The sequence below is a fragment of the Sinocyclocheilus rhinocerous genome, unplaced genomic scaffold, assembly GCF_001515625.1.
Source record: "Sinocyclocheilus rhinocerous isolate Xijiao unplaced genomic scaffold, SAMN03320098_v1.1 scaffold4728, whole genome shotgun sequence".
Classification (NCBI taxonomy): Eukaryota; Metazoa; Chordata; class Actinopteri; order Cypriniformes; family Cyprinidae; genus Sinocyclocheilus; species Sinocyclocheilus rhinocerous.
Window position 1 is genome coordinate 3,214 of NW_015636564.1, and position 6,651 is coordinate 9,864.

Genomic DNA, 6,651 nt, shown 5'->3' on the forward strand with positions numbered 1-6,651 from the left:
GTTTCTTTACCCTTTGCCTTTGTTCATTTGTTGTCATTGTTACTCATTTGATTTAGTCACATTCAGGTGCATGTGTCCAGTTATCTTCTGTACTTAAATTCAGTTCCATTTGTGTTTCATTTGTCTTGTTAATGCTGCCCTGTGTGTTGGATTACCTGTGGGTTTGGTTAAAGATTTTCTAAATCTTCATCTTCATTTTCGTGCATGTTGTACAGCATAGCGTGACACCAGTAGGCTGTGTTGCCTTTAAAACAGTAGCCTGAGGGATTAAATGACTTTCCACTAGATCACCTGGGTACATTTTTGTGACACCAGGGTGGAGCAATGTGTAATTTTGCATTGTTTAACATAACTTACTTTGCATAATTACTTTGCATAAAAAATAATACAACACTATTTGCAATAAAAGCAAATGAGTTCAAAAGATAGACATTTTCTCTTCTAACTTCAAATTTACCACAAAAAATAAATAAATACCGTAGTTCCTACAGTAGTTTGTTTAGAAGTGATGTGTTCAAATGGGCTTTTATGACAACAAGACTGAATGAATACCAACAGTATAAATAAATGTGAATTTACATTTATTGCATAGATTTTAGATGACACGATGTCAGTGTTAAGACTGTGCATTTTAAATGTATCTGTAAGCTATAATCTTCCTATATGCCTGACATACTTTGGTGCCCAGTGTTCTCAATAAGTGAAGGAGGACAGCACAAAGGAGTTTAATCTAGCAAGCCTTGATTACTGCGTGTATCATATAAGGTTTGCTGATTAAAGGGTTCCTGCAATAATATGGGTGTGATTTTACCTTTGGGTCCTGTCTCGATGATATTGTACGTACTTCACATTTTAGTGTTATTATTTAGATGAAGGAAACTTTAGGCTTGTTTCCAGCAGATTAATAGTGATGCTGCTCTCATCTATGTAAACCTTTAACTCCTCTGTTAATGGTGTCCTGGAGTTATGTTTCCATTTCCAGAGAGAGGATGTGTACAGTATGTGTATATAACGTGACCTTTAATGTGTTTATTTTTCTACATAATGAGTGACTCATTTTAGGACACAATGCTGACAGGCACCACCCTTAAGTACAGTGATGCCCATCCATCATTTCATTGGGCACAGCATTGAACACCTGCCACAGTCAGATTGGCTGATGATTTTAGAAGACGCCCAAAAGAGTTTAAAAGAGTATAAAAGTTCCAGATTTTTTATTTTTAAACAACGACGTTTGAAATTCAAATGGCGAACCTTGTGAGAGACATGTATGAAGAAGTGAATCGCGACGAGATGACTGAACCTCAACGCAAAAAATTTCGCAGCGAAAAGCTAAGTACAAATCCCAATGTTCTATTTAGAATATATCAACGAGGTCATCTACATATACTGCAATTCAGTTCTATGTATCTCGACGGGTGGGTGGAGTGCTTGAAATCCTACTCCCAAATTAACTTTCAACATCTTACATGTAATGTGTTCAGTCTCTGTGGTTCGCCAAGTGAATTGCAAACGTTTTGCAACAAATACTATGACAACTTGGAAATGATTCGGCTGTCATTAGGGGCGTTCAACTAGTGCGGTCGCACCGGGCCCCGCGCTTGTGCAGCGAAATGTCACTGGCGCGATCTCGAACGGACCACCCGACCCCCCCGTCCCACCGAACTCAACGTTGAACGACACGACACGAAACGAAACTTGGAAATGATTCGGCTGTCATTAGGGGGGGTTCATCTAGTGCGGTCGCACCGGGCCCCGCGCTTGTGCAGCGAAATGTCGCTGGCGCGATCTCGAACGGACCACCCGACCCCCCCGTCCCACCGAACTCAACGTTGAACGACACGACACGAAACGAAACTTGGAAATGATTCGGCTGTCATTAGGGGGGGTTCATCTAGTGCGGTCGCACCGGGCCCCGCGCTTGTGCAGCGAAATGTCGCTGGCGCGATCTCGAACGGACCACCCGACCCCCCCGTCCCACCGAACTCAACGTTGAACGACACGACACGAAACGAAACTTGGAAATGATTCGGCTGTCATTAGGGGGGGTTCATCTAGTGCGGTCGCACCGGGCCCCGCGCTTGTGCAGCGAAATGTCGCTGGTGCGATCTCGAACGGACCACCCGACCCCCCCGCCCCACCGAACTCAACGTGGAACGACACGACGGCATCATACTATTGACGCCATACAATCGATTGCATTCCTATTGTCCAAATAAATCTGAAATCAATAATGATATGGTCTCTCTCTCAGTTATTTTGTTATTATTAGAGGTCAACCAATAATGGATTGTACTGATAATTGTAACTAAGTTGGACTGCACTAGCTGATAACCGATTAGTTATAGAATGGATACTGAATGAAAACAAAAATGACATTGTAGGTAAAATAGTGCTGCACTTTAAATTTTTTTTAAAAGTACTGAAAATGAAAATGTACTGTAATTTTTAAATAAACATATTAATATATTAATTGTACCTATGATAATATATTAATTACCTTCATTCATGATTGTTCATAGCGCATTAACTTACAGATACAACTTTAAAATTAAAAAATGTATTAGTAAATGTTGAAATTAACAAGGAACAATATGCATTTATTAATGTTTGCATATTATTGTAAAGTTTTATCATGTCATATAATGTTTTTTTCTCTTTTTTTTTTTGGTGAGTGTTACATCTGCTCCTTACAGGCCAGCAGCAAGTTGCTAGTTTTGTTTCACAGCAGACCAGAGAGCCATTTATGGAGCCGTGCTGAAGTCCTCCAGGACTGTGATGGGTGTCATGAAACCAGGTAAAATAAATACAACCGAGTTTTGAGTTAAATAATAATGTATTAACTATGAATAATAAAGCATTAACAATAACAATTCAGGCATGATGTTTGTAATTTCTGAATAAAAACAAAGTGAAAAACTTAACTTTAAGCTAAGAGTAAGTTACCTTACCATACAGTGAAAAATTGTAAATGGTTTAACATCACATTATGTAATTTTATTGTAAAATTCTGTAAAATTCATGGTTTTTGGAAGTAAAAACATATAATTTAAAATTAAAAGGATGTTCCCAGACGTATTATGAATAGATTTTGTTTAAATGTGTTTCTTCTTATTTGTGTTATCGCATATATTGAGTATTTTGTGTTATTTTCTGTTGTTGAGTTAGTGTTGTGTGTTGCCCTCATGACGTTTTGACCCTGTGCTCTATCTACAGTATATTGGGCAGGTTTTGTGGACGGGCAATCTGCGATAAACTTATGATGATCCATCATGTGACTTTCTGTTGAACCACCTGAGATGGTGAGTATCGAGCATGCATGTTATCTCAAATTTAGATTTTAATACTTGAGAAGGAGGTTCCTTCTGAAGAAGTACAACCTGTGTTCGGTTTGAAATCCAAGATGTGAAAAGTAGAACTGATAAAAGCCACATATTGAACAATCCTGTCTCTATCCAGGTTGAATTTGGAAGATGACATCACAATAACAATTGATGGTGTGGAGGTGTTGACCTTCGTCTGTACTTCACATCACATGTGTCCCGATATCCACGTAAAACGGCATCCTTCACACGCACACATGTTTGGAGTAACACCATGGCAGTAGCCCTACACACAACAGACTATTTAAACTGAGCCAAGTAACCTTTTCTCTGTTTGATTGAATGCAGTTTAGTTTTATGATGAATAGGCTGCAGTGTCAAGCTAGAACTGATATGTCGTGTGTGCTGGACTTATATTCAGGAGAATAGAGTAGATAATATTTAGCATGTACATGTATTGTTTGTGTCTTGCCAGAGGAGGATGGGCACCCTCAGTTGAGTCTGGTTCCTCTCAAGGTTTTCCCTCCACTACCTAAACCTCTTATGGAGGGTTTTTTCCTTGCCACTGTCGCCTTTGGCTTGCTCATGGGGGGCTTTGAGGCACAATATTCTGTTTAGCTGTTTTGAAATAAAAGGTCTAAAACTTAATTTGACCTTCATGATGTAGGAGAAATTCTTATTCACACTGGGAAAATCTCTTCATTTCAAGACTTTATGTTGCAAAACTTGTCCATAGCTGTGTTCAAGGGTGCAAAGGAAGGTTCAAGGGAACTTGAAGGAAGTCATCTTTCTTCTTGGTTGTTTTGTGTGTTACCATGATGGTGTTTTGTATTTGTGTGTATGTGTGTAAAGATCTTTGTATAGATCAATTATACATGTTTTAAGTTATTCAAACATTGTTTTATTTTTGTTTAAACTGTTTTTATTAGTCTTGTTACACTTTTATTTATTGTATTTTTATTGTATTTAATTTAATATTGTATTTTATTTATATTTTCCATTTTATATGGAACAAACTTTACCGTTATGCATTTTCATGCTGCTTTTCTTTTTTTTTTTAAACCAATTCTGTAATAAATCTCTGATTTTTGAAGGTTTTGGACTGGAGGATTTAACAATGGATGGTTTTTATCCAACACTTTTATTTGTAAAAAATTAATTAAATGAAATCAATGATAATGATGTAATTTCTTAAAAAAATTCAAAGTTGATGTTGACACTGCTTTTCTTTATATCAGTGTACCAATGGGCAGACAGAGAGCAAAAGGAAGGCAAAAATAAATACCCTGTTGCAGGCCTGATGCGATGCTGGGGTTTGTTTGGGGAGCAAACAAAATAAACGGCTGTCTTACCGGTGTTCTGAAATATTCTGAGATTTTCCAAAAGCGTCTGTCTGCGGACTGCAAGCGAGGGGCGTAACTTGAAGTTGTCCGAATCACACAGAACCACGCGAGATGTCAAAACGAGATGTTGTTGGCAAGATGGCCACTTGTATAGAGACAACGGTGAGAATATTTTTTTCAGAAATAAGAGTTTAAATTGAAGTGTGTAAGTCATTTTCATACAATAGTATTGTATATGGAGTTAATACTCTATTAAAACTAAGGTGCAAAGTAAGCAATCTATAAGCAAAAGGTGATAGCATAATAGCACAAATACATCACTTTTTTTTTTTTTTTTTGTCTTTAGCCTTGTCTGTGCAACCAGGGGATAGCGTCTTTACACCTTTTGCTTATAGATTTGAAAAACCCTGTCTCACACCCCACACCCAAGTTACGAGGTTTCTCTGACAGTTTGAGAATCAATTGGCGTTGCGAAGTTTTACTGACAAGCTCTTTTTAATGCTTATCATTGATTAAATATTTGTAAAACCCTCTGATTTAAAATAATCCTAGATAGCGCACGTACGTCGGCAAGATGTCTGTTAAAGATCTCTTGATCTGGAAAGCATCTGCTGTGTACAAACGTCTTTCTGATGTCCGTTTTACATACATTCTAAATCATAAACATCTTAAAGACATCTAATAGACGTCTATTTGACACCTGATAGGAAATGTTATGTTTAGTTAGATTAACTCATTTTATATAGGCCCAGTTTCACAGACAGGGCTTAGACTAAACCAGGATTAGGCCATAGTTCAATTAGGACATTTAAGTAATTTTTATAAACGTGCCTTAGAAAAAAAACATTACTGGTGTGCATTTTGAGACAAAACAAAGGCACTGATATATTTTAAGATTAGTCAGTGCAAGTTTCTTTCAGTTGAAACAGCTCAGACTTCGGACTAGGCTAAAGCCTTGTCTGTGAAACCGGGGGCCAGTCTGCCAAAAGTTTATATTCTTTAAAATAGTTTCCTTCAGAGGAACAGTTGTTATATATAGTGCAAGTCACCATGATTCTGTGTTTGTCAGGAGCTGTAAAAGGTTTGGTTGTGTGTGACTGATGGGACGGTTTCAGTCTGGAGCGTCATAGATCAACTCTGAACAGAGATCCAGAGACACACAGGACTCAGAGCTCAGCCTCGCTTTACTCTGTTCCACTGACGCTCAGGAGAATGTGTGTGACAGTCATGGATCCAGCGATCAAACCTCCACAGAGTCTCTGGGTTCAGACTGTAACGCTGGAGAACAGCAGATGCTGCAGACGCCACTGAAGATGTGCTCAGTCACACTGCTGGACTGCAGGAAGATGATTCATTTTATTTTATAAATTTGTCATCAGCTCTTTCCTCCTCACTAACACCAGTTATATCCTCATGAAGCTCATGAAGCTTGCTCCTGTAATACAATCTGATCCAGAGTGAAGCACATCAGAGTCTCTTTGTGCTCCATGTGACACATGATGCTCCTCAGCTTCAGATCAGATCTCTGACTTCTCCTCACACTGTCTCTAATCTGAACTCAAACTAAAGGCCTTTGAGTTTGCAGTGAAAGTCAGTTGTGCCATCTAGTTGTGGACAAAGATGATGACGTTAATCTTCAATGCATTACAATAATTATATAACACTTGATACTTAATTTATAATGCCTTAAATTCTATTTAATGCAAGTGTTCTATTTAGTTCAAGAGTTCTCAGCTTTTGCATAAAAGTTTAGCATTTATTTTCAATACCATTCATTTCTATTTTATTATTTGGTTTTATTTCTATTTTTCTCATTACTGTAATATATCCCTTTTTTTTAAATAAATGTAATGGTTTTTGAATAATCTCCTTATTAGTGCTAATTAATCTAAGGACATAGTTTAGTATATTTAAAATAGATTTTCAGGCTGATCAAAATGTAGACTCCTGGGACTGTGTGCTGTAATACTGATTATCACCAGGAG

General features: G+C 37.7%; 1 long non-coding RNA gene across 1 annotated transcript; it reads left to right on the top strand.

Annotated features, from left to right (window-relative positions):
- The first annotated feature begins 2,602 nt into the window (after window positions 1-2,602).
- Window positions 2,603-4,254, top strand: LOC107747969 (uncharacterized). Its single transcript, XR_001640861.1, has 3 exons — window positions 2,603-2,797; window positions 3,217-3,302; window positions 3,460-4,254. It is a non-coding gene; the product is annotated as an uncharacterized LOC107747969 (long non-coding RNA).
- Window positions 4,255-6,651: the final 2,397 nt, after the last annotated feature.